Source organism: Microcebus murinus, chromosome 21, assembly GCF_040939455.1.
Source record: "Microcebus murinus isolate Inina chromosome 21, M.murinus_Inina_mat1.0, whole genome shotgun sequence".
Lineage (NCBI taxonomy): Eukaryota > Metazoa > Chordata > Mammalia > Primates > Cheirogaleidae > Microcebus > Microcebus murinus.
Genome location: NC_134124.1, coordinates 20,405,012 through 20,421,676, shown reverse-complemented (window position 1 = coordinate 20,421,676; position 16,665 = coordinate 20,405,012). Strand labels below are relative to the sequence as shown.

The following is a 16,665-nucleotide window of genomic DNA, read 5'->3' as shown; positions in this document are numbered from 1 at the left end:
TGCAGTGCCCATGCACAGCCACAGTCACAGCTCACTGTAGCATTGAACTCCTGGCCTCCAATGATCCTCCTGCCTCAGCCTCCCAAGTAGTTAGTACTATAGGCACATGCCACTGCACCTAGCTTATGTATTATGTACAAAGTTTTTGATAAGAAAATTGTATTATTTATTTTGTTAATGATGGAAATGATTACTCTTTCCTTTCTTTTTATAGGAAACCTCTTCTGATCAACTTTGCCTAACAGGAAGACATCCTCTACGAATATCATTTTCTCTGCTGAGGCAAAGCCTGAGGGGCACCTATTATTCACTACTCCTTTAGACTTAAAGCTTTCTTTAGAATGAAAAAAAAATTATCTTTCAGGGATCACCTGTTGAACCACTCAGTCTTGGATGGTTTATGAGATTAGTTGTATGATACTGAAGGAGTATAACACAGGGCATGAGAGTTTTGACTGAAGAGGAAGAAAAATTTGGGAGAATGAAAGACAGAAGGAATGAAACATATGAAACGATCCAGGAAAATAAACCTCCAGGACAAAAGGAGGGCATTAATGAAGTAAAGGGATAAAAAGAAACGGAAAATTATAGGAAATAAGATCCATTAGTCTGGCAACCTTGGCTCAGGCTCCCCAACCCATTTGGCTTCTCATTAATGGTTCTCCCTTCATTTCACTAATTTTTTGTCTTATCACCTCCACTTTCCAACTTACAGACTTATGTGATCAAGCCTGATGTTTTCCAGGGCAACTCATTGTTCAGAAAATTACCACAGTCTAATCCAACTATGAATTCTCATCTTCATCTTCCACCTCCTACTTATTAGAGATTTTGCCAGATGAATTGTACTACATTGATGGACTATAATATTTTATTTTATTATCAGGTAATTAAATTCCCAAGCCCAAGCATAAATGCTTTATCAAAAAATCAGCATCTCAGGAGGACTTTTTAAAAGGTACATAGACTAGCAAAGCATTTTCTTCTCAAAAACTCCACTGCAAACCGATCTTGCCTCTGGGTTTGGGAGCATTCTGAGATCATGGTGAGGTTAGTTTGGAAGGACTCTGGATAGATCAGGGCTACCCCAAGTGTAATCTATGAACTGATTTGCAATCATCAAAACAGAAACAGAGTAAGCATCTGGAAAATTTCCCAGCAAGTCAACATTGCTGCAATATTTTTATTATATTTTACAAAAGTATCACTCTGCAACAGATTGGAAATTTAAAAACACAAATAAAAACCTAGTCCTTCTCTATGGATAGTTTGCAAAACACTGGGACAGAAAAGTCTAGGGATAAATCCACCAGGAATGCCCTCCCTCAATTCTCCTGACTTCTGCTGTGAATCTGTGTCTCACAGTCAGTTATGCTCATCAGTAAGAGCAGCTCCATAAAAGCCTGATTGAGCCAATTCAAGATAATTCAAAGAATAAATAATATCAGACAGTGCACCTGTCAAACAGTAGTACAGGTGTCCTAAGGCATGTTCAAGGAGGACAGAAACCTCCCCTGGAGCAGAAGAGAAGAAATTCACTCGATCTTGATTTTCAGTATAAATCCAGACCCTGAAAGCAGAACCTCATCATCATTCTGATTTTTGGGTATATAAGCAGGAGACGTCAGAAAAGTCACCACAGGAATAACCAGCTTGTGGTGGCCAAGTGTTCATAACAACATTGCTTTTTGAAAAAAATGAAAATTAAAAATATATATATTGATGGCAAGAGAAGAACCAGTCTCTTTCACAAATGTAATTATGCAAGGCTGTTCCGCCTACTGATCTAATGTCATGTACTAATGTTCACAATGGTTAATAGTTATGAAGTTCCACTATGCACCAGGCCATTTAAGTCACTCATGTGCATTATCTAATCCGCAAGACTTCTTTGGAGTAGGTGTTACTGCAATCTTCATTTTAACAAAAGGAAACTCAGGACCAGATGATTTAATTAAATTGTGCAAAGTCACACAGCTAGCAATTGGTGATGTCTAGATTGGAGATTTAATCCCACATCAACAGTAAGAGTCCTGTCCTGAGTCCTTAACCCTAAATCCATATTGCTTCCTCTCCCATCCACAGCTCTTCCTTTTCCATCCCTATAATTGGCCTTTATCACACAAAAGAAATACCAAGGCATTCACAGCATAAAATAACAGAAAGAACATTGAACTTAGAGCCAGCCTACCTGGGTGTCAGACCCAGATCTGTTGATAAATAACTATATGATATTAAATAGATAGAATACAAATATTCTCATCTAAAAATTTGTGATAACTATGCTGGCACCATCTACCGACTTCACAGATTTTGAGAGGTTGAAATGAGATAATAAATGTGAAAATTCTTTGGAAACGGTCAAGAGCTATTGACTCAAAGATTTAGCCAATTGTTATTATCTTGGAAAACTGAGACTTGACCATGTTTATCTTGGAGGAGATTCAGAATTATTAGATTCTTACAGCCTTCTTGTGAAATAATAATCTGGACTAAGAAAACAATTTCAGACAAGTACCTTTATAAGCCCAGAATTGTTAATAAGCAGTGATATTTCAATAGGCATAGCAGATATATTCCCTGCCCCCAAAGAGTTTACCACTGTGTTCAAGCAATGCTACTTAAATTCACTGAAAACACAGAAAGTAATACAAGATCATACAAACCACCAAGGACTGGATGACATGGTACAGACTCAAAGAAAAGATCACCGAGAGGTGGAATGGTTAGAAAAGTCTTCGTGAAGGGGGCAAGCCTTGAGCACAGATGGAATTACATAGTGATTGAACGCCAAGCTGGCAGAGAACTTAGAAATCTGTTCCCACCTTCTGCACATGAGGAAATGGAAGCCCAAATAACAGGAAATGGAGTCACAAGACCTCACAATACATTAGTGGAGAACTCTGGATCATGTGATCACAGGGCTTCTTCCTTATCACTTCAGTTCTATTTTCAAAGGAACTACGTTTACCCAAAGCAATGAGACTTTGGCAGGCTAACAGATCTATAGCAGGTATATTTCTGGATGAACAAAAGAAGGGTTACTTTGCACATATCTTCTTGTCCTATGAGAGAAGCCAGCTCTGCCTAAAGAGTTAAAATAGGCAGTATATAAGGATAAGAATGCAGACTTCAAATGCCTACCTACCGAAACACTGTCTTTTTGACCAACTGTGCTCTTTGGGAGTCTTTGGAGACAAAAAAACATCTCCAGGGGCTCCTGACAAAGAACCCATGATGGCCACGTGCAATTCATTTACAGCTGCTCCAAGCAGAGTGTCCACCCTCGCCCACTCACCTGCAACATCCAAAAGCAATGCAAGGAACTCTCTAAATCTAGACATGAAGTCACAAGTACAAAAAAAATGGTGGAGAAACATGGTCAAAACAAGGACAGAGAGGCTACAGACACCCCTAAAAGTGTACCAGCACAGGTCTGGATGATGCTTATTGAGGTGAAGTTGAGGCTCCCTCAGAGGCAGTCCTGGGAGAATGGGGGCACAGAAATGAACTTGCTTTGAGCCCCAAGGCATCACCTCTGGTTCTACACTCAGTCTCCAATAGGAACAGAGAAATAGATAGCTGTAGGATATTCACCAGCCAGAGTGTGAATTCCTGACCATCGAATGGCCTCGTTTCTCTGTGCAGGCCCTTGGCAGGCAAGTGAGACTCCAGAAAAAATGCATTCACCTCTCCAGGATGCTCTGGCCAAATGGGCAAAAGACCATTGACATGTCAGAACCCCAGCTCCCGTGTGGGCTTCATGTGGCAGGAGTCTGCTACTTGTAAAAATGTTCTCTCCAGATACAGCCAAGAGTGACTGCCATGCTGTGACCCTGCTGTTTGCAAAGCAAGATACTGGTAAATCCAAACATGCCACGATAGAGAGAAATAAAGGAATGTGATCATGTTCCAGGGCTTCCGACTGCTGCAGCAAATCTGTGTCTAGGGAGGAACAAAGGTTTCTATTCAGTCTTTCACTTCTCAATGAAAATACAAAAGGACTCAAAGATGTGAATGCAGTTTGTTTTTACTAAACACCTCAGTGAGTTGGTGGCTCAGCTCTGGAAGATTGAGAGCCTTATCAACTAAGTTCAGAGGGTCTGAGGCATGCCATTCCCTGCATCAATTATATTTCCTTTGGTTGCACAGTGCAATGTCAAGCTTCCTATTTTTCCTGCCTTCTGTTACCTCAGATCTGGGTTTTATTTCTGATCATGGTTCTAGATTGATTAGGTTAAGGAAGCTAATTATATGTTGGTTTTTTTTTCTTTTGTCAACTCCAATCCATTGCTAATAACTTTCTTGAATGCACCCTGAAATATCTAGTTTCAACAGAATGTTTGTGCTGGGATAGGTTAGTGATGCCTTCCATGGGCCTGGTGTAGAGTACAGGAATAAAAGGTATGCATGATGTATATCCTCCAACACATGTTGTCCATCACTACTAATAAATATTTGAATAAACAAGAAAATGAGAGAGAGAGAAGAAAAAATTCAGACAGACCACATAGGGGTCAGCAGTCATGGGCCACAGAATGCCACTAGTACTCTGGTCTTGGAGAACAGGCTTTCTTGGTGAGTGAGCCCTGTTGTTTCTGTCCATTTACTAGATCTGATCCCTCCTTTCCCAGGTCCTTTTCTCCCTGACTGGCTATGAATGCTATTAGCAGAGGGGATCTTAGCAGATTTCTTTCCCTGCATTTTCCTGTAAACTTTGCCCTTCCCACTTTATTGATTGCTTTTGACTCCAAAGAACAGAAAACCCTAACTAGCCCAACTTAAACAGTGGGAATTTATCACCTCATGTACTTATTAATTAATAATAACAAGAAGTCTGTAGTTACAACAGCTCTAGAGTTAATTAACCCAGTGGCTCATTAGCACCATTAAGGACTCTTTTCATCTTTAATGAGGATACTTTTCCCAGATTCCTCCAGCAGATGTTCTTTTGCATGTCATTGGCTAAGATGGCATCACCTGTCTACACCTAAACCAATCACTGGCAAAGGGACTGGGACCATGATTGACTTGGACTTGACTTAGGCTCTGAGTCATTGGTGGTCACAGACAGATCCCCCAAAAAGAAAATCAGGGCTCTGCTAGCAGGAAGAATGGGAAATGGCTGTCGGGCAGGTAATGTCCCCCAAATGACAAGAGCATTCATTGCCACAGAGGGTGATCAGCAGAACAGAAAAATATTCTTATCTTTTGGTTCTTAAATGTTAAAAGCCTAGGCTGCTAATATAGTAAAGATTTAGAAGAATACGAATGAACGAGAGCAAAATCTTCCCAGTACCCTGAGAGGAGTGTTGATGAGAATGATGAAGGGAAGCTATGGGAACTTAGAAACACGTGGTCTCTAAGGCCCCCTACATTGTCTCTGCTTCCTCCCTCCCTCCTCCACCTGAGCTGGGCAGAACCCTATCGGGCAGGACACTGGATACAGGACAGGACTGAGGGATTCGGAAACACAGAAGCAGAGTTTCCCAAAGCCCCCAGTGGTGCTGAAGGAGTGGAGTGATCACTGCCTGTACCAACACACATCTCAAAGCCATGGCAACATGATCCAGTGGGTGTGTGGCCCTAAAGAGACGGCGTGGCAGGAACAGAGATGGAACTCAAGATCAGAAGGTGCACACGACATCCCAGCAGCGGCTGGATGCTGAGGATACACCCTCAATACCTTATGAATACCCAGTGCTCCATAAATGCTCCAATAATGGCTTATAATGAACCCCATGGAAGGGAGAGAAAGCCCAGAGTCACTGAGCTTAAACTTGCCTCCAGGCACAAAACACAAAGTAAATTCACTTAGCTTTGGTTCCCAGCACAATGGGAGTGCAAAAAAACAAGGTAAATTTGCTTATGGAAAAACAGAGGTTACATCTCTTGCACATATGAATTGATAGACTGAGATATGTGCTCCTTTCCATATATTTTCTTCTGAGTTTCACAGCCATTCCCTAACCAATTTTTGAAATAAGTTTTCATTAGCCCAAGGTTCACACACTTAGAAAGAAGAGCCAGACTACCTCTCTAACCTTCCCAGACCATCCCATCTAAAGTAGGTTTCCCCTCCCCAATATTTTCTCAGCAAACCTTGTTCTTTTCTATATAGACCTCACAAATGTTGGAATGATACATCTACTTGCATGTTTAAGTATTTACTTTCTGTCTCTTGCAACATGCTGTGAATTCTATAAGAGGCTCTTTTAATCACCGCATAACAGAGTGCCTAGCACATTATAGGCGACAATAAATATTTGTTGACTAAATAAATAAGGATTTGACCTTAAAATCTCTGCTTATGGCCACTGTCTTATATCACATTACAGATTGTAAATTTGATCTTCTTACCAATTCTTTGAGATTAGGATCCTTAATAAACCCCTAATCACAAGTGATGAAGCTGAGGCCCAGATTGGTTAGGTAACTTCCCCATTTGCACTGTGCTACTAATAATGTTACAAATAGTGGCTACTAATCATGCTACCAATGGTGTCAAGATTTTAACTCATGTCTCTGAACTCCTGGTGATAGGTTTTGCCCATTGCACTGAGTTCAAGACTCCCTGTCTCTGATATCACCTGACACCCAAGAAGTGTAGCTTCAGCTGAGCCAGCCCAGCCAGAGATGCAGTGAGAGAGACTCTGTTCAGATCCCAGTTGGTTATATTGCCATGAATTTTAAAACAAGCCATAGTGCAGCTCTCTAGCATTTCCAGAATGCTAACACAGTTTGCAATTTGAGTATACTCTTTCTACAACCAGAAACTCAGGTAATCAGCAACCCAGGAAGCAACTTGACATTCTGTCCTGTACACATTCCATCCTGTACCTCATGCCGGGGAAAACTGTTAGTTCCAGGCTCGGTGACTACCCTTAGGAATAGGTAGAGAAGACCACAACAAACTTCTCATGCTGCTAAAAGGCAAAGTTGCAGAGAAAGAAAGTAATGTGAACTCAGACCACTCTTGAATTAATTAGAAATGTATTTTTCTTTCTTAAAAAAGGGAGAAAAATAGAATGTCTTGTTCTTTGCCTTGGCCAAAAGTTCTCCTTTTCATTTAAAAGGTTAAGTAAAGGCACTTAAAGGCTCTTATATTATTTATTTTGAAAGAGCACATTATTCGTTCAAACTTGAAGACACATTATTTTACATGTTTCCGGTCAGGACCATGGCTATGTGATTCTTTATTTTATTATCATAGCTTGTGAAGCCACACTTTAAGATTGGTGTTTTTGGCTCATCAGGATTTAGTCTTCTAGCAATGTGATATGATGTGTAGCACTTCTTTCTTATAGTCTTCCTTTAGGGGACAACTATACTACCACTAACATCTTTTTTTCTAAAGATGGGTCTCACTATGTTGCCCAGGCTGGAGTGCAGTGGCTATTCACAGGGGCAGCCATAGCACACTACAGCCTGGAATTCTTGGGCTCAAGCAATCAATCCTCCTGCCTCAGCCTCCCAAATAGCTGGGACTACAAGCACTAGAAGCACTGCACCTAGCCTCTGGATCCTTAAACTGAAATCTCGGGTTACACAAATTGTCTTCGATATCTGGCCTACAAATTTTAATTTTTAAAGAGGAAATCGCTACTCTTTCCAAAATTAAAAAGCAAAAGCATAGCCACCATTTTTTAAAACATCTTAAAATTCCACAATTTTAAGAAATATTCTATGGTCTGAAATTAATATTTTAAAGACGGAAATTCACTGATTATGTGTTGCCATGATCCAAAAACTAGTGATGAATCAGTTTTGCCTTGTTCAATAAACAAAACAGTGCCTTATGCCTGTAATCCCAGCACTTTGGGAAGCCAAGGCAGGAAGATCACTTTGGGCCAGGAGTTTAAGACCAGCCTGGGAAACAAAATAGCAAGATTCTGTCTCTGCAAAAAAATATAAAAATTAGCCAGGCATGGTCTGCAAACCTGTAGTCCTAGCTACTTGAGAAGCTGAGGTGGGGGGTCGCTTGAACCCAGGAATATGAGGCTGCAGTGAGCTATGATGGTGTCACTGCACTGCCTGGGTGACAGGGAGAGATCTTATCACAAAAAAAACCCAAAAGACAGTGAAAATGTGATTGCTGGGCTCTGTTGGGGCAGAGACCAAGAGGCCAGGTGTGCAGGTGGCTCTGGGAGCACACGGGGGCCAGAGGGCTTGGGGTGAGCATGTAGGGGCCTCTGGCAGCAGGGGCTCCCGGGGTGGGCTGGTTGGGCCATGGGAGCTTCATGGGCTGCACGCAGCTACATGGAGGAGAAGGACAAGAAGGGCAGGAAGTATTCACACCAGTTAACATCCATCCCAAGATACCTGAATCCCTCCATTAGGAGTGAAATCCTGCATTCCCCAGACAACACAAAGACAGTCCACCAGCTTCCTGGGCACTTGACTTAGGAGCATGATGCTGTGCTCAGCCTGTCTGCCCATAATGTCGAGCTGGCCTGGAGTGACTGGGAGGACGGCATCCTTAGGGTGCCCATCCACGACACTGCCACCATCTCCTATATCCGGGATGATGCCACACACCTGTGATCCTGAAGACAGCCCAGGACCTGGCCATCTCTCCCAGCCAAAGTTTGTATGTGGAAAGTTCCAGAGGCCTCAGCTCAGTTCCCTGTCACAGAGCACAGCAGGGCCGGTGGAGGCAGCCGCTTGGTCACCCTGGCTGCAGAAAGTAAGGTCGCTGCAGAGGAGCTTTGCTGCCTGCTGGGCCAGGTCTTCTGGGTTATTTACACAGAGCCTACACTGGCTATCTGGACAGAGCAATATGTGACAGGGCCTCCACCCAGACCCCCCTACCTGTCCCTGCACACAATGACTTGTCTACAAAATGCGACATTAAGTAGACCTACAAGGCAGAAGCCAGCACTTTCTCCTTCTCTGACTCTGTGGATGTAGGTGAAATGTCACCCTGTCCTTCTGTGCACAGGTGTTGTCCCACAGCAAGACGGTCAGTGAGACTGAGCTGAGTGCCAGCGCCAACAAGCTGCCGCAGGACTACATGCTGGCGCTGTGTTCCAGGCTGTCGTCCCTAGAGATGCGGTAGTTCCGGGCGCTGCTGCAAAAGACCTGCAACCGGGCCTCCGTCCACAAGCTCTGCATCAACCTGCAACAGATCTAAGGGGACAGCACACCTTCCTGCTGCCTCGTGAGAGGCCCTTTCCCTTTTCATTTATTTTCTCTTTTTTTCTGGGAGAACTTCCTGGAGACCACTGGCGTGACAGATGGCTGTGGCATCATCACCGACAGCTTGGGCAGGCACCACTGGACCCTGAGCACCACGTCCAGCTCCAGCAGTGGGAACAGGACCGTGGGCAGGCCCAACAACTTGTTGGTACCCTCTGAGAGGGATGAGGGGGACAAGTGGGACAGTATGATCTTGGACATCAGCAGCAACATGGAAGTGCTGGACTGCAGCATGCACCAGGATTTGGTGTGACTAGAGGTGGGCAGGGGAACACCCACGCCTTCTGCACAGTCATTCCCAGCCCTTTCTGGGAGGAGGTGACCAAACCTGTGTTTCAGCCCTTCCTGCTGGCTGGGTGATGGGGAGGGTCTCCGGGCACAGGTGGCCCCTGAAGACCCAAGTCGTCTACTGTGAAGGAGCTAGGAGCTGCCTGGGGACACATGCCCAGTGCTGGGTGGAAAGCTCTGTGTCTCCTCCACCAGGGCTCAGCCATGTACCTGCATGGGGAAGGCCAGACCAAGCTGGCAGCGAGAGCCATTCCCGTCCACCAGGGCCTTGGACCCCTGTCAATTTTGCACATGATGTTCCCAATGTAACTCTCAGAGACCTTAAAAAGAAGCTCACTGCAATATGAATAATTTAGAAAAACAAACACAAACAAAAAACATACCTCTTCCTCCTCCTCCCAATGTAGAGTCATGTTTTTAAAAGAACAAATAAAACCTATGAGCGTCATGCAAATGCATGGAAGACTCTGGTGTCATGAAGAACATTCTGCAAAGCTGAGCCATATGTCCATGCATCAGGACAGAAGTCTGCAGAATGCTCCGAAAAATAATAGTTACAATCCTAGAGGCTTAAATTCACAGTTAGGTCAGGGAGGCAATCATGAACAAAGAAACATTTTAAAGAAGATAATAGTAACAGAATAACTCTGAGCAAGAAAAAAGGAGAGTAAAGTTATAGAGGCAAAGAAGAAAGTCTTCAGAGAGCAGGGTTGGAAAAGAGCTAGGGATGGCTGCGTGGAATGTCAGAAATGCTGGAAGAAAGATAAGCAAGTCAAAGAACATTACCCTGCAATGTAGAAGCGAAGTACAAAGCCTAGTAGAATTGCACTAGCAGACAGGAGAGAAAATCCAGCACTGGATACTTTAAAAACACACTTTGAAGAATGCAGGACCCACAACAGAAGTCAGAGAATGATGCCTGCTTGTGGTGAAGGAAACCAGAAGGTCAAATAGGCAAAATAAACATGGTTCGTCTGCCTACATGATCCATCCCGTATTTCAACCTGTAAAAGTCCTATTCATCCACCAAAGTCCACCTCAAATTTCACCCACTGGAAAAGTCTCCTCAGATCCCATTGGTCAAATTGATCTCACCATTTTTCACACTTTGTGTTTCCAAGACTGTAGTCAACTCTCCATCACAGTTATTTCTGTACTGTTGCTTCACTTACAATTTGCCTTCCAGAGTTTTCTTCCATGTGGCAATGGCAATCCCTGGGAATGGTTCAAGGGAAGGTTCACACATGCTGATTTATTTATGCTGGTTGTAACCTTACCAAGGGGAGGAATGGTGAGTAGAGTCCTTATCTAAAATTCTATTGAAAATGAGGCTTTCTCTTTTCTCCACAACTCAATCCCTGACCCAAATGACCTTGTCAGATACTGTATTTTCAGACTCAATAAGAACACTGTATATTGACAATAATAATAACACACCTTTATCTTTCCCTATCAAAACAGCACTAAAGGTCTTTCAACTATTGATCCCAGAGAGCAATAACCAGTGCAAGCTCTAAAATCACAAATATATTCCTGAGTGCTTCAGTGTTCTTCCCAATCCAAGGTTTCAGAAACACTCTGAGCTGACATTTCTCTGGATGACATAAGAAATAAACAAGTCAACCTCACCACTTCTACCAACTTTAAAATTTGCATGGAATTACCATATCATGTTATGATTTTGTTTTAAAATGATTACTTCTGACAGGTTCCCCAATCTAAACTGAGTATATCTGGCACGAGGAAGGCTTCACCTTCAAGAACTTTGTTCATACCGTACATTTTAAAAATATAAACCAATAGGCATATTTTAACCTCAAACAAGATCATGAGAAAAATCAGTTTTCATTTCTAAAAGACACACAAGCAATCATATATGTCTCTCCCAGGGAATTTAGGGAGGATATTACACACTTCTTTGATATAATTAGGCCCTACATTATGGTCCTCTTGCTTTGTTCTCTGCACCTGGGTCCTTTAATGCCATTTGCATAATTTTGAAAACGAGTAACTATTTTCTTCTTATATTAAATATGTCACACTACTGTCAACATTTTAGAAAATGTCTAAGGGAGAGAAGAAGAAAATAAAAATCACCTATACTTTTACCTCACTCACATCTTCTTCATCCTAATGCTTAGATACTCTTAACATTTAATTCTCCAAGATTTTTACAAGCAAGGACATTTTAGCAATTCTATACAAATTACTTTTTTAAATTAGCAGAACAAGTTTGATTGACTTGGCTGGTTTGCATTACTCTGTGAAACTTCCCACACATTTTTAAATAAAGGCTCTTTCTGCAATGTTTCAGTTCATTATTATTATTTCATGGTTAGAAGGTAGTTACCAATCAAATCAATAGTATGCTCACAAAACATATATTCTGATTAATTGGTTGTAGCACTGGATGGGGAGTTTAGGAGACAAGAGTCCTTGTCCCAGCTCTTTATTTAGTTGCAGGTTAGAATGAGTCACTTCTCATGCCACCACCATTACCATGATGCAGAGTCTCAGTTCCTTAATTTGCACATCAAAGGGGTTGAATTAAATTGTCTCTAAGTAACGTGAAGTTCTCTTGGTCTAAAATTCAATGACCCATAGGACCCACCAAGAGTTAGGGCCCTGCCCTCTCTGGTCACAGGCCCAGGGAACCATCTGGGCATTTGAAGCCAGGCTGAATCTGAGCTGGCAGCCATGCCCAGATGAGGAGGGAAAGGGGAGCCCCAGCTCTCCTGCATCCCCTAGGAGAATTCCCACTGCTCTGCTCCAGGCCACTGTGAGCTGAGACGTAAGCCGATGGCACTCCCGCCAGCATCTTGCCCACAATGTTTGCCTAGAGGGGGCCCCAGCCTCTCTGGTCACAGGCCCAAGGTGCCATTTGAGGAGTTTAAATCTGGATAGCACCCCACCCTTGGGCTGAATTTGGGCTGACACACTCCAGCCCCACCCAGCTGAGGAGGGGCAGGGAAGCCCAAGTTCTCCTACACACACCTAGGACAATTCCCACTTCCTTGCTGTGGCTCCCATGAGACTGAGATGTGAGCAGACAGCACTCCCCAGAGTTTCATGCCAATGTTGCTTGCCTGGAAGAAGCTCTGCCCTCTGTGATTGCAAGCCACGCTCAGCTCCATTTTAAGAGTTTATCACTGGACTGTGCCCCAGCTTTGCGCCAAGATCACAGTGACATGGCTGCAGCTGCCACCTGGCTGGGAAGAAACAGGAGAGACCAAGCTCTCCTAAGCATAATTTGGACAATATCCACCACCCTGTTTCAGGCACTGAGGAATAGCTTGCCCAATCCATTGCAGCTACCAGTAACACCAATGTGGTCTATGTGAGTCCTAGTGGGTGGCTCCACCACTGCTACGGCTCCCTCCCACACTTCGCCATGGCACATTATAATCGGAATGACCAACGTCAAAGTGAAAGAGAGAAATTTAATATTAATAAGAGAAAAGCATCTAGTCACCCATAAAGGAAAACCCATCAGACTAACAGAAGATCTCTCAGCAGAAACCTTAAAGACCAGAAGAGAATAGGATAGGATCTTCAAAGTGCTGAAAGAAAACAACTCTCAGCCGAGAATTTTATATTCTACCAGAATAAGCTTCATAAAAGAAGGAGAAATAAAGTCTTTCCCAAACATGCAAATGCTCAAGGAATTCATCACTACTAGACCAACCCTAGAGGAACTGCTCAAAGAGGTCTTAAAAGTGGAAATAAGGGGTCAATATTTATCATCATGAAAATACAAGAAAATAAAAACTCATAGGTCTCACAAGAGAATCACACAGAGGAGGAAGAGAAAAGAATTAAATGACAACATGACAGAAGTTCAGTAAACCACAAAGATAAAAAGACAGAGAATAAGAAAGAAACAATGAAAGTATAAAACAACTAGAAATCAACTCACAATATGACAAGAACAAAGCCTCATGTATCAAAGAGGTTCCCATAATGACATTTTAAAGACTGTAAGTCAGCTACGTAATTTAATGCTGGAATTGAAAATATGGGATAATATTAGTGTGGTCTACTTTTATGACTATTTTACAGGTACTTAATCTGATCCTGTAACTTAATGTGGTCCTGTAAACAAGAAAAAAATATGAATGGAATGTAGAATAACTGACACTTTTTTTGAGACACAGTCTCTCTCTGTTGCCCTGGGTAGAGTGCAGTGGCATCATCACACCCCACTGCAATCTCAAACTCCTGGGCTCAAATAATCCTTCTGCCTCAGCCTCCTAAGCAGCTTGGGCAAAATCAGTGTACACAAATGAGTGGCACTCCTATACACCAATAATAGTCAAGCTGAGAGTCAATCAATGACTCAATACCATTCACAATAGCCACAAACAAAATACCTAAGAATATACTAAACCAAGGCAGTGAAAGATCTCTACAAAGAGAACTATGAAACACTGAGGAAAGAAATAGCAGAGTTCAGTCTTGAAGATAGGTCTTTTAAAATAATCCAGCTACACAAAAATAAAGAAAAGAGAATAAAAATCAATAACCAAAGCCTTCAAGACTTCCTGGACTGCGTAAAGCAACTGAACTTACAAATTATCAGACAAAAATGGAAAAACATACCACGCTTATGAATCAGTGGAATCAACATTGTTAAAATGTCCATACTACCCAAAGTGATTTACAGACTCAATGCAATCCCCAATGCAACGTCATATTTCAAAGATTTAAAAAATAATTCCATACTTCATTTAGAACCATAAAATAGCCCATATAGCCAATGCAATCTTAAGCAAAAAGAACAAATCTGCAGGTATCACATTATCAGACTTCAAACTATACTACAAGGCTATAGTAACCAAAACAGCATGGGATTGGCACAAAAATAGAGAAATAGACCAATGGAACAGAGCAGCAAACCCAGAGATAAAACCATCCACATACAGCCAACTGATCTTGAACAAAACTGACAAAGATATACACCGGGGGGAAAAGCCCTATTTAAGAAATGGTGCTGGGAGAACTGGATAGGCGCATGCAGAAGAATGAAGCAGCATCCATATTTATCACCAGTTATAAAAATTAATTCAATATGGATAAAACACTTGAATATAAGGCATGAAGCCATAAGAATGTTTGAAGAAAATATTGGAAAAATTCTTCTAGATATCTGCCTAGGCAAAGAATTTATGAAGAAGACTCCAATGGCAATCACAACAACAATACAGATAAGTAAATATGACTAGATTAAATTAAAAAGATTCTGCACAGCTAAGGAAATAATCAACAGAGCAAATAGACAACTTACAGAATGGGAACAAATATTTGCAAGCTATGCATTCAATAAGGGCCTAATAACCAGAATCTACAAAGAACTCAAACAAATCAGCAAGGAAAAAACAAACAACCCCATCAAAAAGTAATGAACAGACATAAAAAGTAATGAACAGGCAAAAGACATGAAAAGATGATTTTCAAAAGAAGAAAGACTAATGGCCAATAAGCATATGAAACAATGTTCAATGTCACTAATCATCAGGGAAATGCAAATTAAAACCACAATGAGATATCACCTTGCCCCAGTTAGAATGCCTTTTATTAAAAAGTCCCAAAACAAAAGATGCTGGTGTGAATGCAGAGAGTAACGAACACTTAGACACTGTTGGTTGGACTGCAAATTAGTACAACCTTTATAGAAAACAGTATAGCAATTTCTCAAAGAACTGAAAATAGACCTACCATTTGATCCAGCAATCCCACTACTTGGGTATTTACCGAAAAGAAAAGAAGTCATTTTACCAAAAAGACACCTGAACTCAAATGTTTATTGCAGCAAAATTCACAATTGCAGAGATGTGAAATCAACCCAAGTGCCCATTAATTCATCAGTGGATTAACAAAATGTGGTATATGTATACTATGGAATACTACTCAGCCATGAAGAAGGATGAATTAAGGCCTTTTCCAACAATTTGGGTGGAACTAGAGACCATTCTCCTAAGTGAAGTATCTCAAGAATGGAAAAACAAACACCACATGTACTCACTATTAAATTAGGACTAACTGATAAGCACACATGTGCACAGATGGAAGTAAAACTCAGTGGAAATCTAGTAGGGGAAAGAAGAAGGAATGGATAGGCACAAACCTACCTAATGGGTACATTTAACACTGTCTGGGTAATGGGCACTTATAACCCTGACTTAAACATAACAAAATGATCCATATAACCAGAAACATTTGTATCCCCATAATAGTTTGAAATAATTTTTAAAAAGACACATAGATTGATGGGACAGAATAGAGAACCCAAAAATGAAACCATACACCTACAACCAACTGATCTTTGACAAAGTTTACAAGAAAAACAGTGAAGAAAGGACACCCTTTTCAATAAATGGTGCTGGGACATTTGGATTGCCATATGCAGAAGAATAAAACTGAACCCCTCTCTCTCACTGTATGCAAAAATCACCTCATGATGGACTATAGAATTGAATGTGAGATCTGAAACTATAAAAATACTAGAAGAAAACCTAGGTAGAAATCTTCTGGATATTAGTCTAGATGAAGAATTCTTGACTAAGACCTCAGAGCATAGGCAACACAAATAAAGATAGACAAATGGTACTTCATTAAACTACAAAGCTTCTGCACATCAAAAGAAATAATCAACAGGGTGAACAGACAAATGTGTAATGGGAGAAAATATTTGCAAACTATACATTAGACTGGGACTGATTTCCAGGATTTACAAGAAACTCAGACAACTCAACAACAACAAAAAAATCCAAATAATTCCATTAAAAAGCGGGCTAAGGACATGAATAGACATTTTTCAAAAGAAGATAAATTGCTAACAAACATAAAAAATGCTTAACCTTACAATTAGAGAAATACAAATTAAAATTACAATCAGATATGATCTTACATTAATTGGAATTGCTACTATTAAAAAGACAAAAAATAACAGATGTTAGTGAGGATGCCAAGAAAAGAGAACTTTTATACACTGTTAGTAGGAATTCAAATTAGTACAAACTCTATGGAAAACTGTATAGAGAATTTTGAAAGAACTAAAAATATAACTACCATATGATCCAGCAATCCCAGTACTTGGTATTGCCCAAACGAAAAGAAATCATTATATCAAAAAGATATCTGCACTTATATGTTTATTGCAGCACTATTCACAATAGCAAA

The 16,665-nt window shown here is 41.2% G+C and overlaps 1 pseudogene; it reads left to right on the top strand.

Annotated features, from left to right (window-relative positions):
- The first annotated feature begins 8,229 nt into the window (after window positions 1-8,229).
- On the top strand, window positions 8,230-8,858 carry LOC105880482 (cerebral cavernous malformations 2 protein pseudogene; annotated as a pseudogene).
- Window positions 8,859-16,665: the final 7,807 nt, after the last annotated feature.